General features: G+C 52.8%; 1 protein-coding gene across 1 annotated transcript in view; it reads left to right on the top strand.

Moving 5' to 3' along the window:
* The first annotated feature begins 528 nt into the window (after positions 1-528).
* Positions 529-15,162, top strand: part of Ptp4a3 (protein tyrosine phosphatase 4A3) — a 40,873-nt gene continuing 26,239 nt past the window's right edge. The window contains exon 1 of the mRNA XM_075959498.1: positions 529-646. The gene's annotated coding sequence lies outside the window, so the exon portion shown is untranslated. The remainder of the gene's footprint in view (positions 647-15,162) is intronic.

Raw genomic sequence — 15,162 nt, forward strand, 5'->3', positions numbered from 1 at the left:
GAAGAGAACAATCGGGAAGGTTGATTGACTGGATTGGTGTTGGCATTGGTACAGGAGCACAGGACTGGGTGGGTGTGGCACTTTGAAGGGCACATCTTGAAGGTTCCACAGGGTGGACAGTCTATTTAACACAGAGGCAGGGGACAATCAGGGCAGGGGGGCTAGTCTTTCAGCCTGTTCTCGGAAGTGCCCTACCCCCAGAATCCGCTTAGCGCAAAGGGTCTCAAACTCGAGTTGATCATAAATCCCCAGGCTTGATGACTGTTGCCTGCTGGCCCCTGCACCAGCCAATTTTTCCTTGCGCGAGAGCCTTTGCTTTATGAGACCTATGGGAAAGCAGGGGGCTCTAGAAGTTCCAAGGAGGCTTTCTAGTCTGGGCTGCTTAGGTGTCAGGGTTTGAAGAATAGACCAGGTCAGTGCCTAGGGGTTGCCCCCAGGCCTGGTAGAGACGCGCGCGCTTGCGACAGCTTGCACAGGGGTGCTCCCATTGGGCTGTGCCCCCACGTGACCCGGTGCGCGCCCCGAGACGGCGTCGCCGAGGCCGCTCCCCCGCGCGCGCACGTCCTGACGGCGCTGAGGCCGCGTCCCTGTGCGCGCGCGTGCCGAGCCCTCCGCGTCGTGCCGGCGCCGGCTCCCGGACCGCCAGGTCAGTCTCCACCGCGCCGCTCGGGCGGGGGCGCGCAGGGGGCCGTCGGCGGGGGCACCGCCTCGGGGCCGCGCCTGCGGGAGCGCGCTGCGGCCTGTGTGTTTGCTCCCGGTGGGGGCCGCACCCCGCTGCCGCCCCTGCGTGAACCCGGCTAGTGGCTGCCACGTGCGGGGCTGGAGTCGCAGGGAGGCCAGGCGTGGGGACGTAGCCAGCTGTTTCCTTGGTGTGTCGATCAGAGTTGCATGGGTTTGGAAGGGGTGACTCTGCTCCCGTTTCTAGAGGTGCAGAAAATTTCCCCAACATCTGCCCGGTTTTCATCCTCCCCAAGATCCCTACCCAGGATTTGGGGCACCCCTCAGTTTCCTTCTCTGCATAGCTTGGGGCGTAGGACTCCATAGCCATCTCTGTCTCCCGCGTGGATGTCAGCAGGTCACCCTTGGAAACTGGGCACAAGGTCTTGGATCCGAGTCCTGACTCAGGCATCCTGGGCCAGGCCAGATGGACAGCACCTCATTATCCATGGGGCTGCAGCAGGAGCAGGGGTGCTGCTGCAGCATGTCCAGGTGCAGTGCAGCCGGGTTAAGCAGGTGACTCCTGATGGGCTCGGGGTCTTCTTGCTTGGAGCGGCAAGCATGAGCTAGGTGGTGTGCTTAGTCCCAAGGCAGGTAGAGTAACAATCCCTCTGGCTCCATCCTTGAGGGCCAGAGTGGGTTCCAGGCCGCTAGTCACAGTGTGCTGCGTCCCATGGGTAAGTGGTGCACCTCTTTTTGGCTGCATGCTCTGGAGGAAACAGTTTTGGTGTGTTTAAGTCAGTGTAGTGAACTCTTTGGGTGGTACAAGTCACTGCACACAGTGCCAGTGGTCTTAAATCCTCCCACGAGATTATTAACCACAGTCCCCAGATGATCCAGGCACCGGAGAAGTGGACTTAGCTCTAACCCTTAAGACTGGGCCTTATCAGAGCCTTCTTCCTCTACCTGGACTGGAACTAGGAATGTGGACAACACGTGGAGCTTGTGGCCATCACTGAAGCAGCCTAGGGGCTCCTTCCATCTGCCCCTACTCTATTATTGTGAATGGGAGGCTGCTCTAAGGCCACAGGAATGTTCCTAAATGTCCCCTCAAGAAGGAGCTGGCCACCCCAAGATGTTTACTAGGCCCCCTGTCTTGGCCACGCCTGGTGCTTGACGTGGAGGTGCTGGTGGTAGGCTCAGGACCCTGGTGGCTGATGGATAGAGTTCAAGTAAGCTGTCTGGACAGATGGTCATTGTAGATGTTAAAACAGGAGCCCACCAGGACCTCTTCCCCACAAACTGGGGAGGACTTTTCCCAGTCTCCTGCCATCACAGGGCTTGGCTGAGAGTGGCCAGCCCGTGTGGTTAGTGTAGCAGAAGGGGAGCCGAAGGAGGGTCTCTTCCTCAGACCTGCAGGCAGCTTGCGTGGTGGTGGGCTGGAAATGACAAGAGGACCTCTGGCTGGGGAAGCTGGCACTCACTGCCTCAGACTTCTTGGCGAGTTCCCTGGGGTGTGAGTGCTGCCAAGTGGCCTGCCTGATCTCACTGCCGTGGTGTTGGGATACCGTACACAGAGCTGGACTGGGGATGGCACAAGCCTTCTGCTGCCTAGCGGTGATGGTGATGCATTAGGAAGGTGAAGTAGTGTCCCATTGGCATCTGTCCAGGGACAGAGCCAAGAGTTGCTGGGACTGGAGCTGGCGGATCAATGATTATTTCCTCACGCCTCTGGCCTTGCCTTGCTCCTGAAGAACAGAACCCCATAGCTGTGATGGGATTGTGTGCTGTGCTAGCCCGTGCTGGACCCTGATACCTATGATGGGATTGTGTGCTATGGCAGCCCGTGCTGGACCCTGATACCTATGATGGGATTGTGTGCTGTGGTAGCCCGTGCTGGACCCTGATACCTATGATGGGATTGTGTGCTGTGGTAGCCCGTGCTGGACCCTGATACCTATGATGGGATTGTGTGCTGTGGTAGCCCGTGCTGGACCCTTTGTCTGGGCTGCCCTCTCATCTGTTCCTTGTGAGGGTGCCTCCTACAAGAAGCCCGCATACTCCACCCTGGCCACCGCTACTGTCCTGCTCCTTTGGTCACTGTATATTCCATTTACCATCTATCTATATGTGAGTAGCTATGTGAGGCTGGGCCTAGCCCAAAACTGGCTTCCTCATTTCTTTCTTTCTTTTCTTCTCTTCAAGACAAGGTTTCTTTGTATAGCCCTGGCTGTCCTGGAACTCACTCTGTAGATCAGGCTGACCTTGAACTCACAGAAATCTGCCTGCCTCTGTCTCCCTAGTGCTGGGATTAAAGGCGTGCCCCACCACTGCTTGGCTTGGCTTCCTAGTTTCTGACCAATCTAGTCTTGAAGTTTTGGCTCCTGTAAGATTGGGGCGGCAATAGATAGGTGCTGGGAAGATGGGTATAAGGCTCAGTCAATAGGGGCCACTCAGCACTTCCTCTGGGATCAAGAGGAGGTCTTGTATTCGGGAGAGGGCTGTGGCGTGGTGTGGTACCAGTGGATTCTCTACAGATCTGGAGTGCAGTGGACTGGGCTGGTCTTAGGTTGGCAGTGTACATGTAAAAAGCCTCCCCTATATCCTCCAATTGGCCCTGTAGTGGGGGGACATAGAGGGGACTCCTGATGGTCCTGGGGTCACCAAAAGTTCAGCCCCAAGCTGTGTTATATCACAGTGAACAGGGTAATGAAGCATAGATGAGGGTCTGAGGGAGAGAACGGGGCTGTGGGGTTCTGAAGGCTCCAGAGGCGTTCACCTGGTCGAGGTTGTGTGTCTCCTATCAAGGGGTGCCTCAGGCCGGCACACCAAAACCTCACCATAGTCATTTTAAGCTGGGTCAAGGCTGTTAGGCCAGGGATAGTTCAGACAAGGAACAGGCTGCTAGCCTCGTGAAGATGGTGGCCTGGAGGGGTCTCTGCTGTCACTGTAATGATGGAACTGAGACTCAGGAGCGTCTGTCTGTTGGCCACCTGGCGTTCATGCGGCATGGAACTCTCAACCTGGGAGTATTAGTTCTCAGGTCTTTTTCCGAAGAACCCTTGAAAGGGACCCTGGGGTGACAGTGTGTACACAGTCACCTTCCCTGGAAAGCTCCACCCTTCCCTGAAGTTCAGAGCACATGGGCCCCCTGGTGCCCACCTGCCTGTCTCCCTTCCACAAGAGGCCCTGGTGCCTCACAGATGCCTGCCCCAGATGTGGAGTCTGCCGGAGGAGTTGGAATGAAGCTGTGTGGTCTTTACTGAAGACCACACACCACCCTGGCTCGGCTGCAGTAGATCCCTTCTGCCCTGCTCAGAGCAAGCCGACTAGCCCGGTGTGGAAGCTCAGGTTTCGATCACTGCATGGCCAGGTGCTGGGGAAGGTGCCAGTACCGGAGGGGACTCTTTAGTAGTGTCTGGTGACATTGGTGGTGACCACAAGGCCCTTTGGACATCTTTCTCCATGCCTTCACCCAGGTTAGGGGGTTATTATTCTGTCTTACAGCTCTGTAGGACCTAGAGGTATAGGGATGTGCCTGGGGCACCCTGCTGGTTGAGCAGGGCTTTGGATGTTGCCGTCTAAGGCTAGAGCCCAGGCCCATCGCTGTGGTACTATGTGTGCTTTCTGGGGATGGGTTAGTGGAAGGCCGTGGGTTCTCATGGTCTGGTTGGGGACCTCAGGAGCAGGCAGCTCCAAGGTTACTGGGTGTGTACAGTTGAACTCCCAGCAGGCATCTTGGTTCTCCTTGTCCATGAAGAGTGTGAGTGCCCACAGTGTGGCTGTCCGTGATGTGCTGGTGTACCTATGTGGAGGGTAAAGGTCACACTTGCAGGGTTGAGTCAGAGGTGATGCGGCAGGTGACCCTAACTGGGCTGGACCAGTTTGGACATGACTTCAGTATCTCTTCAGTCACATGTTATAGCCACTGTTTAGCTGATGGGCTGAGCCAGGGGCCTGACCCTTGTTTTGAGACTACTGAGGATCTACTGGGCACAGCTAGGGAGACAGGAGTTTGCTGGCTGAGGCTGGTGCCCAGCAGGGGGTTGCCTCTGATCGCTGCCTTTCCCCCCCTAGTGAGCCATTGTGTACATTCCCGCCATCGTCCCCCCACCTCAGGGCCAGCATTAATGTCTTGGGCCACTGTCATCTGGGGAGGCAGGAATGATAGCCTGTTTTACAAAGCAGTGGGGAACAGGTTCTGGGGTTATGTTAGCCAGAGTGTATGGAAGGCCTACGGGGTGTTGGGCTCTTCTTGATACTGTCCTGGGCCATGTCTGCCACAATAGGACCCATCCTTCACCTGCTGCAGAGCCTGAGGTGTGGCTCAGCAAGACTGTCACATCCTGAGGTTAAATGGCTCCTAGTAGTGATGACTTTTGGGTCCCATGACCTGGATCACTGGGGGGATAGAACTGGGGTGGGGGTTGTTGGTGTGGGTGATGTGAGGCTCGGGGTGAGTGTTTCAAAAGGGGGATCCTACCTCCAGGTCTGGCACCACAGTGGGGTAACTTGCCCAGTCTCTCCAGACTGCTGTTTGCCCTTCTAAAGGAAGTGACCTTTGGGCCGCTATGGCAAGGCATTGCTATCCTCTGGCACTGGGGCCAGAAGGAGTCTAGGAGAATATATTCCAGAAATCAGCCCTGAGTTAGACATGGCCCCTCCTGCTGCCCTGCCCTTTATCCTAACTCTGCTCAGTTCCACCTTTGCTGCTTGCTCTTCCGGGGCCTGTGTAGTCCGTGCAGACTAGGGAGGGAAGGAGAGGCCTGCGTGGACGTGCCGGACTGGAGCCCCTGGACAGGGCCAGGTTGAGGCACAGGCAGAGGTTACTGGGACCTAGTAGGTACAAGGGACTAAATGGGCCAGTGATCAGGATCAAGGTGGGATTAGGGTCCAGGTTCCCTAGTGGGTGGCCTTCCGGTGAGGATCCCCCTGTTTTTTGCCCAAGGCTGGACCAGACCCATGACTGGCTGTGTTTCGGACACATCCCTGATTGATCGTACGGTTTGAGGTATTTATCCCCAGGGGCCTAACATCCTTTCATAGGTGGCGTCGGGTAGAAGATTGGCTTCCCTTGACCTCAGAGGACTGTGTTTCCGTCCCTCAATTTCTCCTTCGAATCAGCGGTGGACAGCAAGAGAGAGCGGCAGAGCACTCTAGGGAAGTGCTGGTGGGTTGGAGCCTGACCTGTGGCCAGTGGATTTCTGTAGGCCCCTGGGAGTGAGGCATCTGGTGGAGGCTTTAAATGACTTGAGGACTGGTAAGCCGGCACAGGTCTGACTTAGGAAATCGGGGTCAGGCCAGGCAGTGGTGCACGCCTTTAATACCAGTCCTTAGGAGGCAGAGGCAGGCGGATCTCTGAGTTCAAGGCCAGACTGGTCTACAGAGTGAGTTCCAGGACAGGCTCCAAAGATACAGAGAAACCCTGCGTAGAAACCCCCCATCCCCCAACAACAACAACAACAACAAACCAAAGAGAAATCGGGGTCAGGGTACTATAGGTCTAGCTGACCAGGCTGCCCCAATCTCGTCTTTAGTTCTGAGTGACGTGACAGATGACCACTTAGCTAGAAGGGTCCTGTTAGGCCTCAGTTTCCCCTCTGTAGTGTTTTTTGAACCTTCTTTCCCCAGCTTCTCTTATCTCTTTCTCCTCCGGAGATCTGTGGAATCCTATGGAAGTCTGTTCCCAAGGCCTCGGGTTTACCAGAAACACTCAAAGCCAGGGCTGGCCCAGAAGAGGAGGTGGGCCTACTGCGGCCTGCCTGCCTGTCCTGTCCCCTTCCCATGGGACCAGGGCTCCCACTGCTCTCGGCCTGAGCCTTCCTGTGACTCAGGATTCCCGGAAGAAGTTCAGCTGTGTTTGGAGGATCCCCTGTCCTACCAGGGATCAAGCCCTCCTGCCCCATCCTTCATGGCTTCTACAGTGGCTCCCAGTGTCCCTTGCTGGTCCCCGCTGCCTGTGCCCCAGAGAGGATGCTTCTACTTTCTGGAAGCTCTCTCTGGCAATGCCCACTGGCCCTGAAACTCTGCCAAGGCAAGCAGTTCCCTCTAATCTCCCGGTCAGGGCAGCACTGCGGCCCCTCCTCCAGGGTCAGTTTCCCTCTGGCTGGCTGCCCAGAGGCCCAACATGTGCTGGGAATTGCTGCGCAGAGCTTAGGGGTGCCCAGGACTCCCGGTTGTCCCTCCCCAGTGATATCCCTGCCCCCTCCACTGGCCTTGGGGAACATAGGCACGGCTCTGAATATACTGACCTTGGATGGATCTTGGCCTGCCCTGTCCTTCCTGGCTTCAGTTTTCAGACTTGCAGATAGGAGCTTGGAGTGGAGCACAGGCCCCATAGTAGAATCATGGTGGCATGTCAGTACAGAGCTGTCCTGGGTGGCTCTTTCCTGACTACCTGCGCTGGGCTGCTCCACTGAACTGGATGTTATCAGGCAGGCACGCGCCTGCTCTCTCTCTCAGGCCTGTGACCTGTGGAAGTGCTGTCTGTTGGTGCTTTGATTTCCCTTTCTGTCAGGTGATGCTCTTGGGGCTGGTGTAGACCTACAATGGTTCCAGAGCTCACACACAGGAGAGCAATGGTTAAACCCCATTCATGGGTCAGGTTGTAGATTTGGGCACGTTTGTTGTAAACAGCCTAGGGAAGAGCTTCCTTGAATGCTCAGCCCTACAGGAACAGGATGCCAGCATCGTGCTTGGACTTTCCCATGGCCTTGACCGTGGGCCTCTGGTCCCTGGGTCTAGAAGGATTGTTGTTTATTGCCTGCTTCCCTTCCCCCCTCCCCATTTATAACGAACATTCTGGATAGCTTAGGGACGTGCTTTTGGGCACTGTGTGAGTCTTTTAGTCCCATCTGCTGGCCCTGAGCCCACATTATACCATTGCTACTGTCCTGACTGCTGTACGGAGGATGAGGCTACAGGCCTTGGCCTTGCTCTGCCTCCCCGGGTCTCTCTGAAGCTGCATTTTTCATAGAAAAGTAGAGAGGGGTAGCCCTGTCCTAGAGGGACCCACACAAACTGAGCAGGATTACAGGGGGTAGCAATCACCTTCCTGATACATATGGCTCTATGACCTAGAGGTTTTGTGGCAGGATGGGTACTCCCCCCAAACCCTGTTGCTAGGTAATCAGGTGGGCTTCTGGGCAGTGATGGTTTCATGGTGTGGAGGAAGGGGCTAGTGGGGTGCAGGCCGCATTACCTGGACAGGTCTTTGCTAAGCTCTTTTGGGTTGGTGGTGGATTCTAGTTCGGGGGTACCTCTTTAGTCCTCAAGGTAACCTGGGAGTGGCTACTCTTACCACTCCGCTCCACCCCAGCCAGTTTTCTGAGGTGGGAAGCCGCCGTCTGGGGCTGGCTTCCTGCAGGTGGCACAGTTGGGAAGTGGTTGTGCAAAGCGGAAGGTGGAAGGCACATTGTTGGTATACCCTTGCAGAGTGAGTGGTCTGACCTAGCTCTCAGGCTCTTTGTTTATGCGGAGCCAGAGAGGGGAGCCTCCAGGTGCGTGTGGGAGGAGCCCAGCACAGCTGTGGCTCCTGTTCTTTTAGTGATGGAGGATGTGATTAGCTCACAGGAGATCCTGCTGCTGGTCTCTGCTGTCATTTGACTCTCAGGCCCTCAGTTTCCTTCCCTGTCAGTAGGTGTGAAGCCTCTGTTTGGGGACACTGCTGTGGCCTCTGCTGAAGCGAGGCAGGCCTCCTGGCTTCCCTGCCTCTGTCTCCTCCCACTAGCCGCAGTTCCCACGACTACCCAGTGCAGGAAGCCATCTGGAGGGCTTATTTACCCTCCCCCAGACTCCCTGGCAGGAAGTCACCGGAAGGGCTGTCCCCAGGGGCCTCTGCAGGCCTGTGAGGACAGCCAGTGGCTTAGGGTCTGTGTTATGGAGTCCCCTGGTAGAGCGAGGCGGGCAGGGAGCCAGGAGAACAGAGCTAGGCAGGGCTGGGAGCTGGGTGTTTGGGCTGGAGTGGGGTTGAGCCAGTCATCCAGGGGCAATCTGTCTATCCCTCCCCTCCTCACACACCCCTCCCCCACCCAGAGGAGGCCCAGTAGCCTCTGCTCCTGAGACTTAACAGGATACCAGCGAAAGGTCCTTGGACTCTAGCCCGGGGTGGTCTGTGCTGTGCGTGGGGTCTTGAGAACTGGTGGGGACTCTTTACTGTGTCTAGACCACCAGGTGGAGGCTGCGTGGGGGAGGAGTGGTTTAGACACTGAAGAGATCTTACAGGAAGAGGATGTGGCCTTGGGAGGGAAGGGGCCCCTGGGAGTGAAAAGCTGACTTCTCAGACACTGGCCTGGGGGTAGAGGAGAGGGAAGCAGACAGATCTGGAGGCACAAATGGCACTGGTCCTTGTGGTTTGGGCCCTGCAGATCCTTCTTTGCCCCTTTCTCGGTCTTCCCAGAACTCCTGTCTGGTCATTCGCCTGGCTGGTTAGGCCTAGGGGCCTGAGCTTCTGCCTCACAGGCCATGCCTGTACAGATGCCCTGGCATTTGCGACAGTTCCACTGTCTAGTAGCTGTCCTTAGTGTGACTGACAGGGCCTGGGGACGGTTCCCACGGACACTGCCAGCTAGGCCTGCCCTGCCCCAGGAGGGACCTTGAACCCTGTGGGACCTGTGGCCTGGGTTCTTGGCAGTCTTGTGCCTGTCCTGGCTTCCCTCCTGCCCTGGGGAGTTGGGTGGGCCCTGGGGTCACACATCCCTGCCCCAGCCAGCTATGGGGAGGTCAAGGTACAGCCTCCTCATCCTCAGTTTCTCCCCTTCCCCATCCTCCCTTCCCAGTTGGGGAGGCTGTGGCTTAAGACCCTATCCAAAGACCTAGATGTGCTGGGATTTCCCAGACAAGTACCCTCCGAGACTCTGTCCTGTGCTGAAGGAAGTGAACATGAGAACTTGGAGGGAGACTGGGCCAGTCTGGGTGGGAACAGAAGCTGTCCCTGGGCACAGTAGTGGCCATTGACTGTCCCAGGAGGGCCACTGGCAGGTTCAAAGCATCTACTGTGTACACTGGGGACACCCCATCCTGTGATCCAACCTCACTCAACCCTGGCTGGGCTGAGAGTACCCCACCTCAGAGACTGTGGCAAGACTGGAAAAGGATCGTCTGTCTCCGCGAGGCCAGAGGGACAGAGTGGGGTCAATGCTGGCTCAGCCCATTAATCTTGCCTTCCCACGAGATACTGAGTGAATCTGAGATGGACTGGAAGTCCCAGCGGAATGAGCGGGAGTGTTTAAACCACAGCCAACCCCAAGCCTGGCCAAGAAACATGGGCATCGGGCACAGTGGAAGAGGTGTTAGCCTCTGGGCTGGGAGTCTGGAGCCCAGGGTAAGGCTAACCCCACCTAGTGCCAGCCTACTGGGATGGAGCCACCCTAACTACGATGCTTTCCTGGTATACCCCACTGATACCACAGCTTAGGGGATCTTCCCTCCACTTCTCCATTGGACTGCCAAGAAGTGGGCATTGGGGTGAACAGAGTTAGGTTGGTGTGGGGTCCTAGGCATGTGTGCAAGGCTAGAAGGCAACACTCAGAAAATCCGCAGGATATACCATGCAATCCTTAGGAACATGGCAGTAGACGGATGGGTCCTGGTCCTCAAAGGTTCAGGGGACAGCAGTGGAGTACAGCAGGCTGTACCGGCCAGGGAGGTCTGCAGAGGGTGTGTGCTTCCTGTTTCTTTGCAGCATCTCAGCAGGTCCGTGACCAGTGTGCTTCCTAAAGGGTCCAGAGACATCGCTCAGGAGGTCTTTGCCAGGGTGAGGCTGCATCCTTAGGGACCCTGGTGGGCTTCCAGAGGGAGGCATCCAGGATGGAGATGCATAAGAAGTCTGCCTGCCCCATGCCCTTCACCGGCCCTTTGTCATGTAGGAAACACTGTGTTTAGAAGTACTGGTTAATGCTTGCTCCCCACCAGTGCTAGCCCCCACCGAGCACTAACTAGAAACTGCTGAAGAGTCACTGGGCACTCACAGAAAATGCCAGGGACCTCCTTGTCTAAGATTTAGGGGCTAGCACAGCTGTGTGGAAGAACAGGCCCCCAGCAGTTAGGGAATGGGGAGTGCCTGGGGAACCTGTATGGTCCCTGTTGCTGCCCAAGTCTGATGGCGTAGTCTTGTGTTGGCACCCTGGTTCCACCAGCTTGGCTCACTTGGTCCTGTATACTCAGCTTCCTTGCTTTGTGTTTCTGTACATAGGTGATTCTGGTTCTTAATTGACATGCGCTGTCTTCTGGGGGGACCATGGGTAGTCTTGGTGAGGGCATCCTGGGGTTGGAGCCTTCCCTCTCTAGGGATCCTGAGTGGTGACTTTAGGTTGTCCCTATCTTTGTTTTGGGCTCTGGGGTTGGGAGGTTTGGTGGAAAGGGACAAGCCTGCCTTCATCCATTTTCTACTTCACTTGCCACAAGGTCCTGGCCAGGCCTGGTGTACCAGGTAGTAATCCCCGTCCTTCCCAGATCTCACTGGGCACTTCCTGCACTTGTATATCTAGTGAACACCTACTGGGTGCGATGCTCAGAATCAGGTAGACAAGCACAGCACCTCAGTGGGGCTCTTGCTCAGTGGGGAGACCGAGTGACAGGCAACAGCGGTGATCACAGTTCAGCCAATGGTGATGGATGGGTGTTAGCCCAAGAGTCCCCAGACCTGAGGTTCAGTGCTGAGGAGGAGAAGCAGAGAGGACCACTGAGCAGTAAGGTCAGTGCAAAGGCCCAGAGGCCGCACCGTGCTTGGCAGTTTGCAGACCCAGCTGGGGAGGCAGGTGCAAAGGAGGTGAGCTGCATGATGGGAGGAAGGCCAAGGCCAGAGGATAGCTGCAGGTTCTGGGGCCTTCCTTCCGGGTTGTGAGGGCAACTGGAGAACTAAGCAGAGTTGGTCAGGTTCTGATTGCAGTGTGCCTGAGAAGATGGAAGACCTAGGATACCCAGAGGGAGCTGCCAGACTTCAGTTTGTCCTGCCTCCAGAGGCCTGGCCCTCAGGCGGTTGACTTCGCATCTCACCTGTCCCCCTTCCCAGCTATCCTCTGTCTGGAGCTGTGGCATCATCTTGTGCTGGACTCTGGGACCATCCTGGATGAAGACCATAGGACTGTTGGTGCCCATGGTGTCTCTGAGAGCCGAGTGCTGGCCAAAGCTGACTCTTTTATCTCACAGTGGCCGAAGATTGCTGCCTTTGCTCCTTCTGGGTCCCCCCATGGACACCCACCCTTGGATGGCCTGTCTCTCATTGTCTTGTTGGAGTGTATTTAACAGTCCCACAGTGACCTGATCCTGGGGATGCGTACCCCACTACACAGTTGGGTAGACTCCATGAAGGCCTATGTGAGCAGACAGTGATTGGCACGTGTGGTGGTGACTGGCCAAGACAAACATTTCCTGTCCTCAGGGGAGAGAGCTGGACTCTCCTGAGGTCCCCATTGCTCAGTGGCCAACCAGAGCTCCTACCTCTCCTCCCCTTAGTTTACCTTGTGTCTCTTTAGTGGCAGCAGCCCGCACCTTCCCTTGCATGCTGCCACAATTCCACCAGACCTAGGAAAGGGGCTGACCAGGTGCCCCCTAGGTATGGGCTGGTTTCTGTCATCTTGCCCCTATTACCATGACCCACTTCCTGAAGGCGTAAGTCACAAACAATGCCAATTTGGGATTATGATTAATAGGGTGATATTTATTTAAAGGGGAAAAAACTTACAGATCACTTTCAGCCCTCTGCGTAACCAGGAAGGAAGTCAAGTCACCGGTGGAGCAGGAAGTGAAGAGAGAGAGGAGAGGGAAGTGGCCGCTTTTTTAAAGGGAGAGAGACCACGCCCCAAGGGGCTGGTATCTCAGCAGCGATAGGCTGGAGGAGTGGGAGGACCTCCCGCAACACCTCCCCCTTCTGTTTAAATAAGAGAGTTCTAAACCTACTATGAAATTATATACAATAAGTACAAATATGCTATTCTAACTAGCTTAGGTCTTGTATAATAAATAACTTGGCCAAGTCATGAGAGAAAGTAACTACATTTATATAGTCTTCAACCCCATCAAAGATCTGAGAAGGGAAATAATGTTACCTGGGTAATTAGGAAGTTCAGTAAAACAACTTCCAAAACATGCAACAAATCACAGAGACAACTAGCTACCTAGGCAATCACCCAAAGTCACATTAGCAGCGTTGAAGCAACCAACTTTGGCTAAGGCCTAACATAACTGACACACCATTTTCAAAGGCAAGCAACTTTCAAAACTATCTTACCCTGTCTTGGCAGGATAAGACAGCCCTGTTTTATCCATTGATGCATGCTCTGTATCTTTGTCAGTGGTTGAGGTATGGGCATTTCTTTGCCCCAAGGCCAGTTCTGCCAAAAAGAAATGCTCCAGGTGGAGTGTCTTTGGTGCTCAACATTCTCTCGGGAATAGAGTGGTGTTGCCAGGAGCAATTGTGTCTCACTACCACAAAACTCTGAGTTAGATTAAAGGCCATTTTCTACAGCTCTTTGAAGAAGTTGAAGATTATCTATCTATACTGAGTATAATCTCTATATATCTAAAGAACCTGATTAGTCTAATTATAAATGACAAACTTAGATGACTATTAGTCTATATAATTCTCAATATCTATCTAACTTAAAGACTAAGACAATAAACGACTGTGAAACAAATGAGGACAATGACCTCCAAATATAAACAATGTACAAATATACATTGCAGTGGGTAAATATATACCAATACACGAACATTATATAAGTATCTTAATCAGAGGTAGAAATGTACACTGCAATATGGTAAATATATACAATATATATATGTCAATACATAAAAAATGTTTTAAACAGAGGTAGAAACATGAATGCATACAATAGTCAATACAATTTAACTTTGTATCAATATACAAGAATCTATATCAATATATTTGTCTAACAACAGTAACTCACAATTACAAATCTATTATCCCATCATCCCTCTTTTTTTTTTTTTCAAAATGATCCCTGAGCTTATAAAATTCCTCCCCCAACCCTCAATCGTATACTAATTATAATCAACCCCTAAATGATGTCCCTAAACCCAAGGGCAAACTTTACTGGGAGAGGGGACGTCGTCCTCTAAAATTACTTCCAGCTGTCATAGGGGCGACGTTCTTTCTGGGGGATCCTGTGAAAGTAAAATGATGGTTAAATTTCAAGATCAATGTCTTTTAAAATTGCAAATAGTCTCTGAGTATTTTGTGGAGGTCTGGCCAGAATGTTGTACAAGATGTGCACCATTTCAGCTAACCAAGTTGGAACTGTCTTGTGCAGCTGGTACCCAAAGCAGGTCTTGTTGTAGCGCTATCAGTATCTGACGTCATATCAACCAGGTGGAGTTGTTGTTATGGGGCCCCATCTTCTTCCTGGAAACTTCAAATGTCACTTCAGGAAAAACTCATTGTTCATTATGAAAAACTTAAGCATTAATCATATAGATATATATATATATATTCAATGAAAGACATGATAGATATATTCAATGAAAAGTATGATAGATATGAAGAAAAGCAAAGATGTTTTCTAAACTCATATTTCTTTCTGTCCCACATCATGGCTCTTGACATGAGACAGAAACTCCAGAAACTCTGGGTTTTTCTCTTACTAACAGGCTTGGAATTGGAGAGGGACTGAGCCAGAGTCCAACTTCAAAACCAGCTTTATAAATTTAGAAATATGGTTTAATATTACTTACACAACCCATTCAGTTTTCTTGATATTTCCTATCGGGCAGGTATTTTTCCATCTGTCAGTATCCAAACATCCAGGGTCCCTTGAATTTCTCAAAGATGAGTGTTTTCCTGTGGAGATAAGAACAGAACCCTGCCCCCATTCTATATGTTTTTCTTACCACCTGTATGAATATCATCATTGTGGATAAGTTGTCATTTCTCCTTTCCAAGAGGTTTCTCCTCTTCAAATCGAAACTTTATTAATTTTGATGGTATCCACAATTTTTCTTCTCCTGTGGAAACAAGAGCAAAACCCCTTCCCCAACGTAGCACATCTCCTGGCTTCCACTGAGAGGTCAGCACATCTTTGAAATAAATCGGTTGATTTAGTTCAGCAGACTTTTCCATTATCCAATGTCTTTCTGCTGCTGTCGTTCCTTTCTCATTAGCGTTAAGAAAATTCAAGGTTAATAAAGCATTATGTAATCTATTTCTGGGGGTATTTTCGGTCCCTTTCTGTTTGTTCAGCATATCCTTTATAGTACGATTTGATCTTTCTATAACTGCCTGACCTGTAGGATTATTTGGTATACCTGTAATGTGTTTTATATTATAATAATCAAAAAAGCGTTTCATTTTCTTAGATACATATGCTGGACCATTGTCTGTCTTTATTTGTGCAGGTATACCCATGATGGCCATAACTTCCAATAAATGTGTGATTACTGAATCAGCCTTTTCTGAGCTCAGGGCAGTAGCCCATTGAAAACCTGAATACGTGTCTATGGTGTGGTGTACATATTTTAATTTACCAAATTCCATAAAGTGGAACACAT

This window comes from Microtus pennsylvanicus, chromosome 2, assembly GCF_037038515.1.
Source record: "Microtus pennsylvanicus isolate mMicPen1 chromosome 2, mMicPen1.hap1, whole genome shotgun sequence".
Lineage (NCBI taxonomy): Eukaryota > Metazoa > Chordata > Mammalia > Rodentia > Cricetidae > Microtus > Microtus pennsylvanicus.